At 43.3% G+C, this 22,002-nt stretch overlaps 2 long non-coding RNA genes and 12 other non-coding genes across 15 annotated transcripts; all 14 read right to left on the bottom strand.

The window, feature by feature from the left end:
* Positions 1–3,912: 3,912 nt before the first annotated feature.
* Positions 3,913–11,112, bottom strand: LOC123487679. Of its 2 annotated transcripts, XR_006659828.1 has the most exons (13): positions 11,024–11,112; positions 10,491–10,533; positions 10,173–10,266; positions 9,858–9,905; positions 9,484–9,533; positions 9,152–9,205; positions 6,922–6,970; positions 6,411–6,447; positions 6,108–6,166; positions 5,858–5,921; positions 5,199–5,252; positions 4,768–4,810; positions 3,913–4,052 (listed from the first exon to the last, which is right to left on the bottom strand). It is a non-coding gene; the product is annotated as an uncharacterized LOC123487679 (long non-coding RNA). The 2 variants fall into 2 exon arrangements; XR_006659829.1 differs by lacking the exon at positions 9,152–9,205.
* LOC123487696 lies at positions 4,124–4,199 on the bottom strand. Its single transcript, XR_006659854.1, has one exon. It is a non-coding gene; the product is annotated as a small nucleolar RNA SNORD31 (small nucleolar RNA).
* Positions 5,495–5,568, bottom strand: LOC123487686. Its single transcript, XR_006659844.1, has one exon. It is a non-coding gene; the product is annotated as a small nucleolar RNA SNORD31 (small nucleolar RNA).
* On the bottom strand, positions 5,993–6,067 carry LOC123487690. Its single transcript, XR_006659848.1, has one exon. It is a non-coding gene; the product is annotated as a small nucleolar RNA SNORD31 (small nucleolar RNA).
* On the bottom strand, positions 6,632–6,758 carry LOC123487699. Its single transcript, XR_006659857.1, has one exon. It is a non-coding gene; the product is annotated as a small nucleolar RNA SNORD22 (small nucleolar RNA).
* LOC123487683 lies at positions 8,897–8,968 on the bottom strand. The gene has a single exon (XR_006659841.1). It is a non-coding gene; the product is annotated as a small nucleolar RNA SNORD30 (small nucleolar RNA).
* LOC123487695 lies at positions 9,607–9,670 on the bottom strand. The gene has a single exon (XR_006659853.1). It is a non-coding gene; the product is annotated as a small nucleolar RNA SNORD29 (small nucleolar RNA).
* A 4,835-nt stretch (positions 11,113–15,947) lies between the features above and the next one.
* Positions 15,948–21,540, bottom strand: LOC123487678. The gene is made up of 9 exons (XR_006659827.1): positions 21,522–21,540; positions 21,190–21,243; positions 18,952–19,000; positions 18,441–18,477; positions 18,140–18,198; positions 17,888–17,951; positions 17,232–17,281; positions 16,801–16,843; positions 15,948–16,087 (listed from the first exon to the last, which is right to left on the bottom strand). It is a non-coding gene; the product is annotated as an uncharacterized LOC123487678 (long non-coding RNA).
* Positions 16,159–16,233, bottom strand: LOC123487694. The gene has a single exon (XR_006659852.1). It is a non-coding gene; the product is annotated as a small nucleolar RNA SNORD31 (small nucleolar RNA).
* Positions 17,524–17,598, bottom strand: LOC123487693. Its single transcript, XR_006659851.1, has one exon. It is a non-coding gene; the product is annotated as a small nucleolar RNA SNORD31 (small nucleolar RNA).
* LOC123487689 lies at positions 18,024–18,098 on the bottom strand. Its single transcript, XR_006659847.1, has one exon. It is a non-coding gene; the product is annotated as a small nucleolar RNA SNORD31 (small nucleolar RNA).
* LOC123487698 lies at positions 18,662–18,788 on the bottom strand. Its single transcript, XR_006659856.1, has one exon. It is a non-coding gene; the product is annotated as a small nucleolar RNA SNORD22 (small nucleolar RNA).
* On the bottom strand, positions 20,932–21,003 carry LOC121554771. The gene has a single exon (XR_005997782.1). It is a non-coding gene; the product is annotated as a small nucleolar RNA SNORD30 (small nucleolar RNA).
* A 102-nt stretch (positions 21,541–21,642) lies between the features above and the next one.
* LOC123487692 lies at positions 21,643–21,706 on the bottom strand. The gene has a single exon (XR_006659850.1). It is a non-coding gene; the product is annotated as a small nucleolar RNA SNORD29 (small nucleolar RNA).
* Positions 21,707–22,002: the final 296 nt, after the last annotated feature.

Raw genomic sequence — 22,002 nt, 5'->3', positions numbered from 1 at the left:
CGGGAGAATGAAAAGATTTGGCATGGGTCCTCAGATGCTCAAAAAGTTATACAGCTGCACCATTGAGAGCATCCTGACTGGTTGCATCACCGCCTGGTATGGCAACTGCTCAGCCTCTGACCGCAAGGCACTACAGAGGGTAGTGCGTACGGCCCAGTACATCACTGGGGCCAAGCTTCCTGCCATCCAGGACCTCTATACCAGGCGGTGTCAGAGGAAGGCCCTAAAATGTTTCAAAGACTCCAGCCACCCTAGTCATAGACTGTTCGCTCTGCTACCGCACGGCTAGCGGTACCGGAGCGCCAAGTCTAGGTCCAAAAGGCTTCTTAACAGCTTCTACCCCCAAGCCATAAGACTCCCGAACAGCTAATCAAACGGCTACCCGGACTATTTCTTGGACACTTGTGCTGTACAATTAATCACTGTGGCTAGAAATGCCACAAAATCCACCTTCTTCACAATGAGTGTATCCAGATCACCCGATTGACTTAAAACACTAGCAACTGGTTTCAATGCATTCACCGCCATATCTTCAACACTGTTGCCTCTTTCCCCTTCGACTCTCTTCACCGCCTCCACATAGGAGATCCGCTGCGCAGCCCTGACCCTTGACACCTCGACCTCCTCCACCCTAACAGGGCACTCAAGGAAGTGCAGAGTATGATCCCCACCACAGTTGCAACATTTTCCATTCGCAGATTCTACATTATCATACTTCTCTCGTCTGCAAACATTTGACACATGACCATATCCTTTACAATCTCCACACTGTAATGGTTTGGACACAAATGCTCTCACTGCATACCTCACATATCCAAGCTTCACATGTTCTGGTAGTCACCTCAAACAATAATAACAATCGCACAAAACATAGCTTTCCTGTCCCTAATTAGAAAAAGGTTGAGAAACACTAGTAGGCCAGTCTGGGTACCAGTTTGTGCCATCATGCCACTGCACTGCTTGTCATGCCAAACAACAAACAGAGGGATGACATCACAAACAGAGGGATGACATCACAAACAGAGGGATGACATCACAAACAGAGGGATGACATCACAAACAGAGGGATACTACAAAGCAGGAGAACATTTTTAGAAAGATACCGGTAAGCTTGAAATGGGCGTGGTCTAATTGACTCAACCAAAACGCACATCTAAACTCAGCGTTTTGAATCAACTCAAATCATGTTATTTTGGGTTGTTTATCAAAATTAGCTAACTAACTCATTGATCCTGCTTTGTAGTACACCTCTCAGATCTGTTAGGATGCTACTAGACAGTACCATCATACTGAGTTAGAACTGTTTACAGTGGTTGGTTGGTTGTCTGCCTCACTTCAATGTATCTGTTATTCAATTCACTCACCCCACCATGGTTAGTGTTGGTGTGTAACTATTTATTAAATTCACACCCCACCATGGTTAGTGTGTAACTGTTTGACTTCATGTCTTGAAAAGGTTTTAATTTCATCACTGCAGAATAGTACCATAAAATACAGTTTTCCAGGGAGTTCTAGAAACCAGTTAAAGAAACTCCATCCAACAACTATTTTGGTATTTGCTTAATTAGTCCAATGTTGGAATTGTCGTGTAAATTCACCACTAAGGACTCAAACTCAAAGTAAATGAAGTAATCTTTAATGCGTGGAGTGGTTCACAAACTCAATACAAACTCTAAAGAGGTTCCCTTTCAGTCCTTCTATACTGCTACGCAAACAAGTTATAAGCATGGTTGGTTCCTGTATATGACTGATTTATACCACACAAGGCTTCCTACCTTGAAACGGAGCTATTGTATCACTCCTAGTTCCCAGAGCAATGTTCTGGGTGTGCTGCCACATTGCTTATGAGGGTATGGGGTTTACTCCTTTGTGCAGTCAGTCACTCGCATGAACCTTGTAAGCAATCAAGTTCTCAAGACATGTCACTTTCAAAATACAGAAATCACCCCCATATGATGCATTTTGCCAATACCAAAATATAGGTTTTAGGTGGCACTTTCCTTTAAGGAAATCATGCAGCAGCAGTCAGGTGAAAGGTTATTTGTCATGTCCAAAGTCAGACTGAGACCTTTTTAATGCCACAGAAAATCCCATCCATCGGAGTGATGAAAGGCATTTTATACCAATCATACTTTTTTATATATATTGTCCCATACACTAATAATCTTAATTCTTGATCAAGCTTCGCCGAACCACTATGGCACAGATTATAGGATTGTGGTGTTTTGCTGCACTAGCCCAATTCACCACAAGAGACATACAGGTATTCTATCCTACTATTGCATACAGAACTGAAGTGCAATTAGAAGAGGATAGATGTAGAAAGTGTGCGCTGATGAGGTTTGAGACGGAAGAGGAAGCGAGACTACGTTTACGTCATTTAATAGACGCTCTTATCCAGAGCGATTTACAAATTAGTGCATTCAATTTATGATAGCCAGTGGGACAACCACCCCATTTTAATGTTTTAATGGGGGGGTAAAAGGATTACTTTTTTACTATTCCAGGTATTCCTTAAAGAGGAAAACCACTCGCCGGGTTTTTTTTTTTGTATTCCATTAACTCGGTAGACTAGACCAGGGTTCTTCAATTCCGGTCCTGGAGGGCCGAGACACCTCTGTTTTTCATCCTCTCCTTCTAATCAGGGGCTAATTCAGACCTGGGACACCAGGTGAGTGCAATTAACTACCAGGTAGAAATAAAGAACAAGTGTTTCGGCCCTCCAGGACCGGAATTGAAGAACCCTGGACTAGACCCAGCTGCTATAGAGAGCAGTAGTAATGGTATCTTTTTGTAGGCACAAACTCCGCCATGGTTCGATGGACAAATCCTATGGGAAAATTGAGTGTTCGGATCAACACTGAACAAGGTCTGTGGTAAACGCAGGCTTAACTTTTTTCCCCCTTCTAAAATCAGCGTACACCATTTAATTTAAGTATTTGTAATAAAAGCACATGCTATAATGGTCAGGTTTACCATTTCAGAAAATGTGTAATCTAAAAGGCAATTTATTCTTGATCCGAAAATGTTATCGGTGCCGTAAGAACGCAGACCAAACCCAGCACTAAACAATATTAACTGTACAGTATGTTAATTCTAATGTAATGCAGTCCAGGATTAGGCTCAATCTGTGTCCAGGAAACAGGCCCCAAAAACAAATCATTTCATCTCTGTAACCAAAATTGTATACCTTGGAAGTAGTGCAGTCAGAACAAACGCTAAATTAACGTGTAGTGGTCAGAGCCCAAATTGAGCTCCCCACCGCATCACTGCGCGTCTCAAATTGTGTAACAATTCCCGAGGGCTCATACAGAGCCGCATTGATATGATTCTATATAAACCCAAACTCACTTCCTTGACGACAACTCTGCATGGCTCCGCGATTGTAGTATGAATGCCCTGACTTCGGCAGAGGCCATATCACCGTAAATGCAGCGCCTTTGAAACTGAACTCAGAGCTTGTACAAGCTGGCAAACTATAGCATTGATGTCAATGTGATACACCCAGTTAAATATACCGAAACTTACCTTTTTCCCCCAACATGGAAAAGCGCCTGAGCGAACACCTCATCCACCATTATTGGCAGTATGGATTGCAGCATAAATTAACCGTTATGCCATATATTATCTATACACTGACCCAGCCTGGCGTTGGAGCCTGAACATGCTGCCTACAATAACACCCTTTCAAAAACAAATCAATGGCTTAAAATAAGGAAAATAAGTCTGCTTTCTATAGCCAGTGAAAACGGTCACATCTGCTTTAGAACCACTTAGAATAAATGTGTAAAGATTTGAGATGACAGGAAATGTCATTGTTCAGTATTGAATTCAGCACACCAAATGGCTCATTCAAAATGGCCATATTTACCAAGTCTGATTTCCTACTGCCAAGAAAGAAACAAAAAAGCATCACATTTGTAGATTTATTTATTCAGCAAAACACATAGTCAGGGGTTGAATTGACTTGGCCTGGTTTTCCCAGTTCCAACGAGACTGTCCCACTTCCTTGCTGCCCAAACAGGAGTGCGAGCCGGTGTTCCACACGAGCACTAGAGGGGAAAATAGGGTGAGAATTAAATCCTGGTGACACTGTAGGGACAAGTAGACAAGCTATGAGATGCCTTGATCAGAGGGGGTAACCAATCAGTCAGCTTTACATCAGACTGGGGCGGTAATGAGAACTCATCACGTCAGAGTATGTGGTGTGGAACACATTGCATGGTTCAGTGGGACGTCCAAGAGGACCATGCAACAGTAGCGTACATTAAGAACTTCTTCCTAATATTAAGTTGGGCCCCTTTCCATTATAATACATAGACAGTGTACAAAACAGCAAACACCTGCTCTTGCCATGACAGACTGACCAGGCGAAAGCTTCCCCATTGATGTCTCTTGTTAAACATCAATTAGAGATGAAGAGACATGGATTGTTTATTTGCGCCATTCAGAGGGTGAATGGAGAAGACAAAAGAGCATTTGAACGGGGTACGGTAGGTGCCAGGCACACCGGTTTGTGTCAACTGCAACACTTTTAGGTTTGTCAAGCGCAACAGTTTCTAGCATGTATCAAGAATGGTCCACCACCCAAAGGACAGCCAGCCAACGCCGACCCACAGTTGTGTCATGGGCCAGCATCCCTGTGGGAACGCTTTCGACACCTTGTAGAGTCCATGCCCTGACAAATTGAGGCTGTTGAGGGCAAACTCAATATTAGGAATGTGTTCTCTATACTGAGTGCATTATAAAACTGGAACCAGTACACACCTTCCCACTCCACCAGGACAGCAACACTTCAACAGCCAACGAGCTAGAAAAAAAAAACAAGTTTGAAAACCAAATAATCCCAATCTTAGATAACTAGACTACATGCAGAGCATTCTGAAACGAGATCAGCTTTATTTTGTTAAGTCATTGCAGCATCCAGCCAGTGGTCCAGGGTCCGGGGTCAAGCCCCCCACCCAGACACCCTCCCTCCAGGCAGGCAGCCCACCTTACCCCTGAACCAGTAAACAGGCTTGTCAGTGCCTGCCCAACCCACAGGAGGGCCGATGGGAGACGAGACCTTATCCAGCCCAAGAGCACTGGACAGGACTGTCACCTGACTGGAGGTTAGAAATTCGAATTCATCATATACAACATTCCAGAATGCCTCATGTGGAAGGTGGTTTAAGATACGGTCAAAACAAGTCACCCACCTTTCCATAGACTGCAGACACTAGGACCTCAACCAGGTGGGGGGGGGCAGAACACTAGAGGGACAAAGTAGGAGAGCATGAAGTGACATTTAACGAACTAGTGGTCAGACACGGGATCAGTCTACAGCAGTGGAATTCTAACCCTGGGGACCCAAAGCGGTGAACATTTGTTTCTGCCCTAGAACTACACACCTGATCCAACTCAAACCTGTGGTTATTTGAGTCAGGTGTGTAGAACTAGGACAAGAGCCATGTGCACTCCTCGGGGTCCCCAGGACCAGGAAACACTGCTGTAGTGTAGATCAGTTCGTAACCAATCAGTCAGTTTTACATCAGACTGGGGCGGTAATAGGAAATCATCACTTCTACTAGCCCAAACCAGCAGGCAGACAGCACCATTATTCCATTCACATCTATTATTCAGTTTGTCCCCTGGCATCCAAACATGCTTAGTCTTAATACATTTTTCCACCACGCTAGACTGGCTAATGCTAACTACTCATGTTGCGCCTTGCCTTCAGCCAGAGACTGCTGCAACCTTATTGGCTGAACATCAGGAAGTAGCATTGATTGCAGTTGGACGCAGATGACAAATGAAACGGCACCATCTGCCAGCTGGTTGTGCTACACTTCCACACGTAATAACTTAAATTACACACCTTTGACTTCATTTCACAGCAAAGAGTTTCCTTCTAGTGGCCAGTCTAGTACAACAGTTAGGACCTGGAAGAGGAGATTTTAAATCTAAATTAATGTGCTAAAAACAGCAGTACATCAAAGTTGCCCCCCATCTCTATAGATCAGTTCGATAACCAATCAGTCAGCTTAACATCAGACTGGGGCGGTAATAGGAAATCATCACTTCTACATTATAAAAAAAGGACAGAAGTTAGGTCAAATCATACACACCTTGAGGTAGTGCAGTAACAAGTGTCTACTAGTGACCAGTCTGGTACCACCGTCAGGTCCTGAAGGGGAGAAGGAATAAACATGACCAGCAGTACATTAAAGACTGCTTTATTGACTGATAGATCAGAGGGGGGGAAACTGATTGTTACATCAGACCAGGGAGGTAATATAATCTAAAATAAAAAGGGAACTGATCCCAGAGCAGCACTATCACCCTGAGAGACTAAATATGGGAAAGTGCTGACCAAGACCCTGTACTACATCAGGTCAAGAATGGAGTTACTTGGACGTTAGAATACTAACCTTCAGACTCCATCCTGCTTCAACTGCATTGATGGTACTGTAAAATAACAGAAACAGGTTAGGGAGAAATAAACCGACTACGTCCGAGTAGCCCATCCACCCCAGTGATTTGTGCTGCTACTAGCGTTTCGTGAATTACTCTGCATCTACTGAAACCAAAATGGCGGCCATTTTAGATAAACAATGCAGAGCTAACAGCCATTTATGTGTTTTGTCTCTGGTCCCATCAGACAGTTGGTAACCCCAACGAGCCGTCCCCTTGTTGCCCTGGCAACGCCAGTGGGTCCACCTTTGCAGGTTCTGTCGTTGACGCAGGGCGTAAGACGCGTGCGGGTGTCATCACCAGGAGCCAGAGTCACCATGACTACCAAACGTCAACACTTGTTTGCAGTGAGTTTTAACACTAGGCTGGTGGTAATAGCTCGTGGCTAAGGCTCTGGTTAAGATTCATTTCCCATGACATCGCATCTCTAGTCAGTCACTGAACGTCCTCATATTAACCAAAACTCACCTGTCTAGTTGCCATCACGGCTCCCTGCCCAGCCACATACAGAGGAAACCTACCAAGACAAAACGCGTCAGGTTAATGTCTTTGAGGACCAGATCGGTACAAGGAAGGTGTTAGCCGCAACCAGGGGCGGTGTGTTCATTAGGGCGACGCACTGCCAAACGGGAAAAGGAAGGGATTTTTTTCTAATCAATTATATCACGGCAACAGTAGTTATCAGTGTTCTAATCTAGACGTCTGATCTGCCACTAAATGTCCAATCAGGCTAAAGTCGTGCTTCAAATGCCCCCCCCCACCTTTTGGGGCGATTTCAGTCAGGTTGAAAATCGCCCCAGAAGTCTCTCATAGACTCTCATGTAAAAAATTTTTTTTCAAATATCAGAGCTTTCAATACAATCTCTATGGGTTTCTGAGGGCTTGCACTTACGCGCTTTCGTCATACGTAACATAACCATGAACGTAACTAAGAAAAGAGCGGGTAGCAGCGTCAATCAATTCACGTACTACTATCAAGATGGCTAACGTTCAGTGCAACTCGATTGTCTCTTTGAAAGAAGTTCACATCAAAGACCATTCAAAACGAGCTACTGGAGTGTATGCTAGCGGTCATGAGGGAACATATTGTGGAGGAGGTGAAGTCGGCGAACTTCGTAGCTATCCAAGCTGACGAGACCACGGACGTTTCTACACAGACACAGCTGGTGCTTGTGCTGAGGTACATAGATAGCAACCACAAAGTGCAGGAGCGCTTTTTTGAGTTCCTTCCCATCTCGGAATCAACCTCAGTCTCAATCGCCAGTGTGCTTTTGGAGAGACTGAACGGTATTTTTGCCGACGACGAGAAAGTCAAACTGTGGTGCACTGGCACTGTACCAGGTTCTCATGAGCTACAACCTCCAGGAGACGTTCTCTGACTGTGACTCTGTTGAACATCCTCATAACTACTCCCATGACAACAGCTGAAGCTGAGAGATGTTTCTCAACTTTGACACGAGTTAAGACATTCCTGCGAAATTCAATGGGCCAGGAACGTCTGAATGCACTGGCCATGCTTTCCATGGAGAGGGAACTAGTCCTCAGCATGCCTGATTTCAATGAGAAAGTCATTGACCGCTTTGCTGCATTGAAAGAGAGAAGAGAACAGTTTCAGTACAAGTAATGTAGCCTCTCTCTCTCTTTGTCCCTCCCTGTCTGTCTCTTTAACACACACACGCCCAAATCAGTTCACAGTTGATGTTGTTTAAAATAGTTATTTTTCATAAAAAAAAAGTAAAAAAATAAATAATAATCTGTTCATGTTCATTTTTACAAATCTATACAATTGGCCAGAATATGGTTGTTCATTTTTACAAAGCCATACAGATAGCTGTGTTTACCTTTTCTAGAAATTATTTTCAAATTCTGTTTTCAGGCAAAATGTCTATCACTGTTCATTTTCACAAATATATACAAGAGGGCAGAATATGGAAGTCTATAAAAATTTCTTATTACCAATAACTTGCATCAATGTTTTCAGTAGCCTCTATCAAAAGCTCCTGCTTGCTTGTTGTGAATTATGCTCAGGTGCACATATTTCCAATTCAACCATGAGGCAAAAAATGTGGTAAAAGCTCTTGTTGATCCTGCAATCTGAACAAATACCAAGCTGCTGTATTTTCAGCTGATATTTCATTTGTTTATGGAAATGCATATTGTTTATGCAGTGTTGAGGAATGTGAAAGAACACCCTTGATTATTTTTACTGTGATAACTTATTTTGCTTTTGTAAGCCAACACTTTTGAGATCAGTCAATAAATGCTTCTGGCATTGACTTATATGCTGCCCCTGTCTTCATGTTGTTGCTGGACATATCTTTTTGAAAATGTGTGTAGGTCACCTAAATCATCAGAAAAATTGCCCCCCCCTGAGAATTTTTTCAGGAGCCGCCACTGGCCGCAACATATGTAGCCCTTATGACAGGGTTACGTAGTCCTCTGCTGAAGTCAGCTATTCCTTTTCTCAACAGGAGTTCAGACGAACGAGATTCCAAAGAGAATATTCATCATGTTCAGCAGAGGGACAAGATAGCTCAAACTACAAAGGTGTTGCGTTCAGCTAAGTTAAGTTGTGTACATACCAATACTATATTTAAAAAAGGACATCAAACTACACATTGATAATTGGAACTACCACTTTTAGGACAAGTTAAGACACTGGTATTAAAATATCCATTTAGACTGGATGGCTCCTTACATGCATAGCTTAGAGCAGCCCAGAACACCAGCCATCTTGTTTCAGGACAGTCAACTGTAAAACAAAAATGGAGGACGTGTAACTAGACTGCAACAACAGTCAAGCGAGCGTTCTTTACTACGCTGCAGGGTGTCAGGTCATTTAACGTCAACAGGAATTCAGACGAACGAGATTCCAAGAAAGTTTATCATCATGTGGTCGCAGAGAACGATTGTTATTCTGGGAAAGACTTCCCTTTAGTGCAATACTTTTGACCAGGGCCCTTAAAGCTCTATCAAAAGTAGTGTACTATAGAGGGAGCCATTTGAGACCGTTTTAGAACCGCAACTTACCAGTGTGTTTGAGTCCATGTTGCAATTCCACTGACCACAGAGCGCAAACCCTGTAGAATGAAAGGCATAGATTTTATTAGTACGATGCTTAAGAAATCAAACATTACTGCTGCATTAGCTACAGCCACTCAGTAGTTCATGTCGTTTCACATCGGTTCAAAGTGAGCTAAGTTTGTCATCATTGGGACTGTAGCATGTACCGGTAGCCATGGCAACTAAACAGTAATTCCAAGAGGCCATCTTGAATAGTCGGCTAACCAAAAGGGGCTAGTGAAAGAGTCTGCATCCAAAGTCCCACCTAATACCCTTCAAGGTGCATTAAGGGAGATGGGGTAACATTTCAAATGTAGCCAGTGACTTAACATTTCACAAACCTGAATTTTCAGAAAGCACATCAGTGTCATGGTCTGGAATCAGGTATCCTACAGAAGGAATCACAAAATAATGTTAGTTATAGTTTGGCTTCTTTGAGGATAGAATGTTCCTAAATCGAGCCGATCAGAACAAAGAGTAGCTTCACAAAACAATCAGACATATGCTTGTCAATGGATCATCATTTAAAGGCCAGTGAGAGTCATATATAGTGCACTACTACCCCGGGTTATGGTCAAAAGCAGTGCACCATATAGCAGATTTGGTGCCATTGGAACTGCCATGAACACCAGTGAACAAACTCAAATGGAACTCACCAGCACACGCATTCCTATTCCGGAATGGAACTCGAAGTGGAGATTCTGTTCAGATGCCTTGAAGTCACAAAGTCATGTTGCAAACAACGCAGACCTAAGCAAAGGACACATCTACATTAGTGACTTACAAGCCTGTATATTACAAGAGGCTTTGGAACACATAGCAAGGAGGCCATCAGATCAAAGTTAGCATCACCAAAAATCAGACATATGCTTGTCTTTGAGGATCATCATTTAGATACCAAAGTCTCTCTTTAAGGTGAAGGGCTGAGTAGCAGTGCACAGCCAATGTTCCCGCTGGTAAGTCAATGCACTCACATGTCAATGTGTTCTGGACTTCCCTGGCATCTGTCCTGCATTTCTGTTGATCAGGGGGAAAAGTTAGGGAGTTCCATTTTTAAATAGGCAACATGCAGGCATATAGAACACGATATTGGTAGCGTCGCAAATGGCACCTTTTTTCCAATACAGTGTACTACTTTGGACCAGAGCCATGTTAATAAGTACTGCACTATTGAGAATAGCGTACCAGTATGGGAATCAACGAGTAGAAACAGGGGCCAAATGCTACTCAGAATCTGGTAAAGAAGTGTCTTCTTCAAAGGCTGATTCGGTAAGAGAGAGTTCATTTTATCATCACCGTAGCACAGACCTCTAACGTTGGGTTTACTATGAATAATGGTGTACTTACTTCTACTAACTGGCAAGCTAGCCTACTAGCTAACACCAACATGACACGTGGTTAGCTAGTCGCTAACGACAAACACCAAGCTAGCCAGTTATTAAACTAACGTTCGCTTGCATCATTTTATTGCCGCAGAGTGAGTCATTGTACCATGTCAGCAGCTTACCCGAGCGGCACATTCTCTCCCGAGACGTCGGCATCTTGAAAGGAGAAAATTAACAAGTTTACACAGGACGAGCCACAAAAACGCTCTTCTTCTTCTTCTTCTTCTTCTTCTTCGGTAGGGTTTATCGGTGGTTGGCATCCAACGTTATGGCGCATTATCGCCACCTACTGTACTGGAGTGTGGGCCAGAAACAGGGAGAAACTAAATCCTACCTGCCAGCCCCGTTGCTCTTAAAAAGAAAACAAAATATTTGAGATTATATCTAATGACGTTCTACTCAATATACTCTTTAAACCAATGTCCTATATCCCCTTCTCCCTCATACTAGATCTCATCCTCTCTCTTTCCCTTTGATACTGCCCACACTGTAGCAATACATGCTCCACGGTCTCTGTTTCCTGACAATAATCACACTTTCCTGTTGGATGCTTTCCTATCACATTTTATGTCTTATTCAACTGGCTGTCTCCCACCCTCAATCTTGTAAAAAATATCCTCCTCTCTTCTGTCCCTTCCTGCCATCCTCCCCTCCCCGACTTTCCTCTGTACTTGAAATAAATGCTTTCCCTTCTTATCTCTATTCCACTGCTCCTGCCATCTCTGCATGTCTTTTTGCCTCTGCCTTGCTCATTGAAACTTCAACATCAACATCCCCACTACTAAGTGCTTGTTTAGCCTGTTCATCTACTGCCTCGTTCCCCTCCACCCCCACATGGGCTGGGACCCAACTAAATCTTATCTGTATACCCATCTGTTTAATACTGCCATGGGTTTGTAGCACCTCATAAAGCAGGTATTGTCTGCTACGTGAGCTAAAGGACTGGAGACTCATTAACACTGCACATGAATCAGAGCAAATAACTACTCTGTCTTGTTTGCATTCTCATCGACGGGGCTGTAGTGGAACAGGTTGAGAGCTTCAAGTTCCTTGGTGTCCACATCACCAACAAACTATCATGGTCCAAACACACCTAGAAAGTCGTGAAGAGGGCACGACAAAGCCTATTGCCCATCGGGAGAATGAAAAGATTTGGCATGGGTCCTCAGATGCTCAAAAAGTTATACAGCTGCACCATTGAGAGCATCCTGACTGGTTGCATCACCGCCTGGTATGGCAACTGCTCAGCCTCTGACCGCAAGGCACTACAGAGGGTAGTGCGTACGGCCCAGTACATCACTGGGGCCAAGCTTCCTGCCATCCAGGACCTCTATACCAGGCGGTGTCAGAGGAAGGCCCTAAAATGTTTCAAAGACTCCAGCCACCCTAGTCATAGACTGTTCGCTCTGCTACCGCACGGCTAGCGGTACCGGAGCGCCAAGTCTAGGTCCAAAAGGCTTCTTAACAGCTTCTACCCCCAAGCCATAAGACTCCCGAACAGCTAATCAAACGGCTACCCGGACTATTTCTTGGACACTTGTGCTGTACAATTAATCACTGTGGCTAGAAATGCCACAAAATCCACCTTCTTCACAATGAGTGTATCCAGATCACCCGATTGACTTAAAACACTAGCAACTGGTTTCAATGCATTCACCGCCATATCTTCAACACTGTTGCCTCTTTCCCCTTCGACTCTCTTCACCGCCTCCACATAGGAGATCCGCTGCGCAGCCCTGACCCTTGACACCTCGACCTCCTCCACCCTAACAGGGCACTCAAGGAAGTGCAGAGTATGATCCCCACCACAGTTGCAACATTTTCCATTCGCAGATTCTACATTATCATACTTCTCTCGTCTGCAAACATTTGACACATGACCATATCCTTTACAATCTCCACACTGTAATGGTTTGGACACAAATGCTCTCACTGCATACCTCACATATCCAAGCTTCACATGTTCTGGTAGTCACCTCAAACAATAATAACAATCGCACAAAACATAGCTTTCCTGTCCCTAATTAGAAAAAGGTTGAGAAACACTAGTAGGCCAGTCTGGGTACCAGTTTGTGCCATCATGCCACTGCACTGCTTGTCATGCCAAACAACAAACAGAGGGATGACATCACAAACAGAGGGATGACATCACAAACAGAGGGATGACATCACAAACAGAGGGATGACATCACAAACAGAGGGATACTACAAAGCAGGAGAACATTTTTAGAAAGATACCGGTAAGCTTGAAATGGGCGTGGTCTAATTGACTCAACCAAAACGCACATCTAAACTCAGCGTTTTGAATCAACTCAAATCATGTTATTTTGGGTTGTTTATCAAAATTAGCTAACTAACTCATTGATCCTGCTTTGTAGTACACCTCTCAGATCTGTTAGGATGCTACTAGACAGTACCATCATACTGAGTTAGAACTGTTTACAGTGGTTGGTTGGTTGTCTGCCTCACTTCAATGTATCTGTTATTCAATTCACTCACCCCACCATGGTTAGTGTTGGTGTGTAACTATTTATTAAATTCACACCCCACCATGGTTAGTGTGTAACTGTTTGACTTCATGTCTTGAAAAGGTTTTAATTTCATCACTGCAGAATAGTACCATAAAATACAGTTTTCCAGGGAGTTCTAGAAACCAGTTAAAGAAACTCCATCCAACAACTATTTTGGTATTTGCTTAATTAGTCCAATGTTGGAATTGTCGTGTAAATTCACCACTAAGGACTCAAACTCAAAGTAAATGAAGTAATCTTTAATGCGTGGAGTGGTTCACAAACTCAATACAAACTCTAAAGAGGTTCCCTTTCAGTCCTTCTATACTGCTACGCAAACAAGTTATAAGCATGGTTGGTTCCTGTATATGACTGATTTATACCACACAAGGCTTCCTACCTTGAAACGGAGCTATTGTATCACTCCTAGTTCCCAGAGCAATGTTCTGGGTGTGCTGCCACATTGCTTATGAGGGTATGGGGTTTACTCCTTTGTGCAGTCAGTCACTCGCATGAACCTTGTAAGCAATCAAGTTCTCAAGACATGTCACTTTCAAAATACAGAAATCACCCCCCATATGATGCATTTTGCCAATACCAAAATATAGGTTTTAGGTGGCACTTTCCTTTAAGGAAATCATGCAGCAGCAGTCAGGTGAAAGGTTATTTGTCATGTCCAAAGTCAGACTGAGACCTTTTTAATGCCACAGAAAATCCCATCCATCGGAGTGATGAAAGGCATTTTATACCAATCATACTTTTTTATATATATTGTCCCATACACTAATAATCTTAATTCTTGATCAAGCTTCGCCGAACCACTATGGCACAGATTATAGGATTGTGGTGTTTTGCTGCACTAGCCCAATTCACCACAAGAGACATACAGGTATTCTATCCTACTATTGCATACAGAACTGAAGTGCAATTAGAAGAGGATAGATGTAGAAAGTGTGCGCTGATGAGGTTTGAGACGGAAGAGGAAGCGAGACTACGTTTACGTCATTTAATAGACGCTCTTATCCAGAGCGATTTACAAATTAGTGCATTCAATTTATGATAGCCAGTGGGACAACCACCCCATTTTAATGTTTTAATGGGGGGTAAAAGGATTACTTTTTTACTATTCCAGGTATTCCTTAAAGAGGAAAACCACTCGCCGGGTTTTTTTTTTTGTATTCCATTAACTCGGTAGACTAGACCAGGGTTCTTCAATTCCGGTCCTGGAGGGCCGAGACACCTCTGTTTTTCATCCTCTCCTTCTAATCAGGGGCTAATTCAGACCTGGGACACCAGGTGAGTGCAATTAACTACCAGGTAGAAATAAAGAACAAGTGTTTCGGCCCTCCAGGACCGGAATTGAAGAACCCTGGACTAGACCCAGCTGCTATAGAGAGCAGTAGTAATGGTATCTTTTTGTAGGCACAAACTCCGCCATGGTTCGATGGACAAATCCTATGGGAAAATTGAGTGTTCGGATCAACACTGAACAAGGTCTGTGGTAAACGCAGGCTTAACTTTTTTTCCCCTTCTAAAATCAGCGTACACCATTTAATTTAAGTATTTGTAATAAAAGCACATGCTATAATGGTCAGGTTTACCATTTCAGAAAATGTGTAATCTAAAAGGCAATTTATTCTTGATCCGAAAATGTTATCGGTGCCGTAAGAACGCAGACCAAACCCAGCACTAAACAATATTAACTGTACAGTATGTTAATTCTAATGTAATGCAGTCCAGGATTAGGCTCAATCTGTGTCCAGGAAACAGGCCCCAAAAACAAATCATTTCATCTCTGTAACCAAAATTGTATACCTTGGAAGTAGTGCAGTCAGAACAAACGCTAAATTAACGTGTAGTGGTCAGAGCCCAAATTGAGCTCCCCACCGCATCACTGCGCGTCTCAAATTGTGTAACAATTCGGAGGGCTCATACAGAGCCGCATTGATATGATTCTATATAAACCCAAACTCACTTCCTTGACGACAACTCTGCATGGCTCCGCGATTGTAGTATGAATGCCCTGACTTCGGCAGAGGCCATATCACCGTAAATGCAGCGCCTTTGAAACTGAACTCAGAGCTTGTACAAGCTGGCAAACTATAGCATTGATGTCAATGTGATACACCCAGTTAAATATACCGAAACTTACCTTTTTCCCCCAACATGGAAAAGCGCCTGAGCGAACACCTCATCCACCATTATTGGCAGTATGGATTGCAGCATAAATTAACCGTTATGCCATATATTATCTATACACTGACCCAGCCTGGCGTTGGAGCCTGAACATGCTGCCTACAATAACACCCTTTCAAAAACAAATCAATGGCTTAAAATAAGGAAAATAAGTCTGCTTTCTATAGCCAGTGAAAACGGTCACATCTGCTTTAGAACCACTTAGAATAAATGTGTAAAGATTTGAGATGACAGGAAATGTCATTGTTCAGTATTGAATTCAGCACACCAAATGGCTCATTCAAAATGGCCATATTTACCAAGTCTGATTTCCTACTGCCAAGAAAGAAACAAAAAAGCATCACATTTGTAGATTTATTTATTCAGCAAAACACATAGTCAGGGGTTGAATTGACTTGGCCTGGTTTTCCCAGTTCCAACGAGACTGTCCCACTTCCTTGCTGCCCAAACAGGAGTGCGAGCCGGTGTTCCACACGAGCACTAGAGGGGAAAATAGGGTGAGAATTAAATCCTGGTGACACTGTAGGGACAAGTAGACAAGCTATGAGATGCCTTGATCAGAGGGGTAACCAATCAGTCAGCTTTACATCAGACTGGGGCGGTAATGAGAACTCATCACGTCAGAGTATGTGGTGTGGAACACATTGCATGGTTCAGTGGGACGTCCAAGAGGACCATGCAACAGTAGCGTACATTAAGAACTTCTTCCTAATATTAAGTTGGGCCCCTTTCCATTATAATACATAGACAGTGTACAAAACAGCAAACACCTGCTCTTGCCATGACAGACTGACCAGGCGAAAGCTTCCCCATTGATGTCTCTTGTTAAACATCAATTAGAGATGAAGAGACATGGATTGTTTATTTGCGCCATTCAGAGGGTGAATGGAGAAGACAAAAGAGCATTTGAACGGGGTACGGTAGGTGCCAGGCACACCGGTTTGTGTCAACTGCAACACTTTTAGGTTTGTCAAGCGCAACAGTTTCTAGCATGTATCAAGAATGGTCCACCACCCAAAGGACAGCCAGCCAACGCCGACCCACAGTTGTGTCATGGGCCAGCATCCCTGTGGAACGCTTTCGACACCTTGTAGAGTCCATGCCCTGACAAATTGAGGCTGTTGAGGGCAAACTCAATATTAGGAATGTGTTCTCTATACTGAGTGCATTATAAAACTGGAACCAGTACACACCTTCCCACTCCACCAGGACAGCAACACTTCAACAGCCAACGAGCTAGAAAAAAAAACAAGTTTGAAAACCAAATAATCCCAATCTTAGATAACTAGACTACATGCAGAGCATTCTGAAACGAGATCAGCTTTATTTTGTTAAGTCATTGCAGCATCCAGCCAGTGGTCCAGGGTCCGGGGGTCAAGCCCCCCACCCAGACACCCTCCCTCCAGGCAGGCAGCCCACCTTACCCCTGAACCAGTAAACAGGCTTGTCAGTGCCTGCCCAACCCACAGGAGGGCCGATGGGAGACGAGACCTTATCCAGCCCAAGAGCACTGGACAGGACTGTCACCTGACTGGAGGTTAGAAATTCGAATTCATCATATACAACATTCCAGAATGCCTCATGTGGAAGGTGGTTTAAGATACGGTCAAAACAAGTCACCCACCTTTCCATAGACTGCAGACACTAGGACCTCAACCAGGTGGGGGCAGAACACTAGAGGGACAAAGTAGGAGAGCATGAAGTGACATTTAACGAACTAGTGGTCAGACACGGGATCAGTCTACAGCAGTGGAATTCTAACCCTGGGGACCCAAAGCGGTGAACATTTGTTTCTGCCCTAGAACTACACACCTGATCCAACTCAAACCTGTGGTTATTTGAGTCAGGTGTGTAGAACTAGGACAAGAGCCATGTGCACTCCTCGGGGTCCCCAGAACCAGGAAACACTGCTGTAGTGTAGATCAGTTCGGTAACCAATCAGTCAGTTTTACATCAGACTGGGGCGGTAATAGGAAATCATCACTTCTACTAGCCCAAACCAGCAGGCAGACAGCACCATTATTCCATTCACATCTATTATTCAGTTTGTCCCCTGGCATCCAAACATGCTTAGTCTTAATACATTTTTCCACCACGCTAGACTGGCTAATGCTAACTACTCATGTTGCGCCTTGCCTTCAGCCAGAGACTGCTGCAACCTTATTGGCTGAACATCAGGAAGTAGCATTGATTGCAGTTGGACGCAGATGACAAATGAAACGGCACCATCTGCCAGCTGGTTGTGCTACACTTCCACACGTAATAACTTAAATTACACACCTTTGACTTCATTTCACAGCAAAGAGTTTCCTTCTAGTGGCCAGTCTAGTACAACAGTTAGGACCTGGAAGAGGAGATTTTAAATCTAAATTAATGTGCTAAAAACAGCAGTACATCAAAGTTGCCCCCCCATCTCTATAGATCAGTTCGATAACCAATCAGTCAGCTTAACATCAGACTGGGGCGGTAATAGGAAATCATCACTTCTACATTATAAAAAAAAGGACAGAAGTTAGGTCAAATCATACACACCTTGAGGTAGTGCAGTAACAAGTGTCTACTAGTGACCAGTCTGGTACCACCGTCAGGTCCTGAAGGGGAGAAGGAATAAACATGACCAGCAGTACATTAAAGACTGCTTTATTGACTGATAGATCAGAGGGGGAAACTGATTGTTACATCAGACCAGGGAGGTAATATAATCTAAAATAAAAAGGGAACTGATCCCAGAGCAGCACTATCACCCTGAGAGACTAAATATGGGAAAGTGCTGACCAAGACCCTGTACTACATCAGGTCAAGAATGGAGTTACTTGGACGTTAGAATACTAACCTTCAGACTCCATCCTGCTTCAACTGCATTGATGGTACTGTAAAATAACAGAAACAGGTTAGGGAGAAATAAACCGACTACGTCCGAGTAGCCCATCCACCCCAGTGATTTGTGCTGCTACTAGCGTTTCGTGAATTACTCTGCATCTACTGAAACCAAAATGGCGGCCATTTTAGATAAACAATGCAGAGCTAACAGCCATTTATGTGTTTTGTCTCTGGTCCCATCAGACAGTTGGTAACCCCAACGAGCCGTCCCCTTGTTGCCCTGGCAACGCCAGTGGGTCCACCTTTGCAGGTTCTGTCGTTGACGCAGGGCGTAAGACGCGTGCGGGTGTCATCACCAGGAGCCAGAGTCACCATGACTACCAAACGTCAACACTTGTTTGCAGTGAGTTTTAACACTAGGCTGGTGGTAATAGCTCGTGGCTAAGGCTCTGGTTAAGATTCATTTCCCATGACATCGCATCTCTAGTCAGTCACTGAACGTCCTCATATTAACCAAAACTCACCTGTCTAGCTGCCATCACGGCTCCCTGCCCAGCCACATACAGAGGAAACCTACCAAGACAAAACGCGTCAGGTTAATGTCTTTCTGAGGACCAGATCGGTACAAGGAAGGTGTTAGCCGCAACCAGGGGCGGTGTGTTCATTAGGGCGACGCACTGCCAAACGGGAAAAGGAAGGGATTTTTTTTCTAATCAATTATATCACGGCAACAGTAGTTATCAGTGTTCTAATCTCAGACGTCTGATCTGCCACTAAATGTCCAATCAGGCTAAAGTCGTGCTTCAAATGCCCCCCCCCACCTTTTGGGGCGATTTCAGTCAGGTTGAAAATCGCCCCAGAAGTCTCTCATAGACTCTCATGTAAAAAATTTTTTTTTCAAATATCAGAGCTTTCAATACAATCTCTATGGGTTTCTGAGGGCTTGCACTTACGCTTTCGTCATACGTAACATAACCATGAACGTAACTAAGAAAAGAGCGGGTAGCAGCGTCAATCAATTCACGTACTACTATCAAGATGGCTAACGTTCAGTGCAACTCGATTGTCTCTTTGAAAGAAGTTCACATCAAAGACCATTCAAAACGAGCTACTGGAGTGTATGCTAGCGGTCATGAGGGAACATATTGTGGAGGAGGTGAAGTCGGCGAACTTCGTAGCTATCCAAGCTGACGAGACCACGGACGTTTCTACACAGACACAGCTGGTGCTTGTGCTGAGGTACATAGATAGCAACCACAAAGTGCAGGAGCGCTTTTTTGAGTTCCTTCCCATCTCGGAATCAACCTCAGTCTCAATCGCCAGTGTGCTTTTGGAGAGACTGAACGGTATTTTTGCCGACGACGAGAAAGTCAAACTGTGGTGCACTGGCACTGTACCAGGTTCTCATGAGCTACAACCTCCAGGAGACGTTCTCTGACTGTGACTCTGTTGAACATCCTCATAACTACTCCCATGACAACAGCTGAAGCTGAGAGATGTTTCTCAACTTTGACACGAGTTAAGACATTCCTCGCGAAATTCAATGGGCCAGGAACGTCTGAATGCACTGGCCATGCTTTCCATGGAGAGGGAACTAGTCCTCAGCATGCCTGATTTCAATGAGAAAGTCATTGACCGCTTTGCTGCATTGAAAGAGAGAAGAGAACAGTTTCAGTACAAGTAATGTAGCCTCTCTCTCTCTTTGTCCCCTCCCTGTCTGTCTCTTTAACACACACACGCCCAAATCAGTTCACAGTTGATGTTGTTTAAAATAGTTATTTTCATAAAAAAAAAGTAAAAAAATAAATAATAATCTGTTCATGTTCATTTTTACAAATCTATACAATTGGCCAGAATATGGTTGTTCATTTTTACAAAGCCATACAGATAGCTGTGTTTACCTTTTCTAGAAATTATTTTCAAATTCTGTTTTCAGGCAAAATGTCTATCACTGTTCATTTTCACAAATATATACAAGAGGGCAGAATATGGAAGTCTATAAAAATTTCTTATTACCAATAACTTGCATCAATGTTTTCAGTAGCCTCTATCAAAAGCTCCTGCTTGCTTGTTGTGAATTATGCTCAGGTGCACATATTTCCAATTCAACCATGAGGCAAAAAATGTGGTAAAAGCTCTTGTTGATCCTGCAATCTGAACAAATACCAAGCTGCTGTATTTTCAGCTGATATTTCATTTGTTTATGGAAATGCATATTGTTTATGCAGTGTTGAGGAATGTGAAAGAACACCCTTGATTATTTTTACTGTGATAACTTATTTTGCTTTTGTAAGCCAACACTTTTGAGATCAGTCAATAAATGCTTCTGGCATTGACTTCCATATGCTGCCCCTGTCTTCATGTTGTTGCTGGACATATCTTTTTGAAAATGTGTTAGGTCACCTAAATCATCAGAAAAATTGCCCCCTGAGAATTTTTTTCAGGAGCCGCCACTGGCCGCAACATATGTAGCCCTTATGACAGGGTTAACGTAGTCCCTCTGCTGAAGTCAGCTATTCCTTTTCTCAACAGGAGTTCAGACGAACGAGATTCCAAAGAGAATATTCATCATGTTCAGCAGAGGGACAAGATAGCTCAAACTACAAAGGTGTTGTGCGTTCAGCTAAGTTAAGTTGTGTACATACCAATACTATATTTAAAAAAGGACATCAAACTACTACATTGATAATTGGAACTACCACTTTTAGGACAAGTTAAGACACTGGTATTAAAATATCCATTTAGACTGGATGGCTCCTTACATGCATAGCTTAGAGCAGCCCAGAACACCAGCCATCTTGTTTCAGGACAGTCAACTGTAAAACAAAAATGGAGGACGTGTAACTAGACTGCAACAACAGTCAAGCGAGCGTTCTTTACTACGCTGCAGGGTGTCAGGTCATTTAACGTCAACAGGAATTCAGACGAACGAGATTCCAAGAAAGTTTATCATCATGTGGTGCAGAGAACGATTGTTATTCTGGGAAAGACTTCCCCTTTAGTGCAATACTTTTGACCAGGGCCCTTAAAGCTTTATCAAAAGTAGTGTACTATAGAGGGAGCCATTTGAGACCGTTTTAGAACCGCAACTTACCAGTGTGTTTGAGTCCATTGCAATTCCACTGACCACAGAGCGCAAACCCTGTAGAATGAAAGGCATAGATTTTATTAGTACGATGCTTAAGAAATCAAACATTACTGCTGCATTAGCTACAGCCACTCAGTAGTTCATGTCGTTTCACATCGGTTCAAAGTGAGCTAAGTTTGTCATCATTGGGACTGTAGCATGTACCGGTAGCCATGGCAACTAAACAGTAATTCCAAGAGGCCATCTTGAATAGTCGGCTAACCAAAAGGGGCTAGTGAAAGAGTCTGCATCCAAAGTCCCACCTAATACCCTTCAAGGTGCATTAAGGGAGATGGGGTAACATTTCAAATGTAGCCAGTGACTTAACATTTCACAAACCTGAATTTTCAGAAAGCACATCAGTGTCATGGTCTGGAATCAGGTATCCTACAGAAGGAATCACAAAATAATGTTAGTTATAGTTTGGCTTCTTTGAGGATAGAATGTT

The sequence above is a fragment of the Coregonus clupeaformis genome, unplaced genomic scaffold, assembly GCF_020615455.1.
Source record: "Coregonus clupeaformis isolate EN_2021a unplaced genomic scaffold, ASM2061545v1 scaf1809, whole genome shotgun sequence".
NCBI lineage: Eukaryota > Metazoa > Chordata > Actinopteri > Salmoniformes > Salmonidae > Coregonus > Coregonus clupeaformis.
The sequence above is the reverse complement of the archived record's forward strand: the minus strand, read 5'-3'. Positions and strand labels throughout refer to the sequence as shown.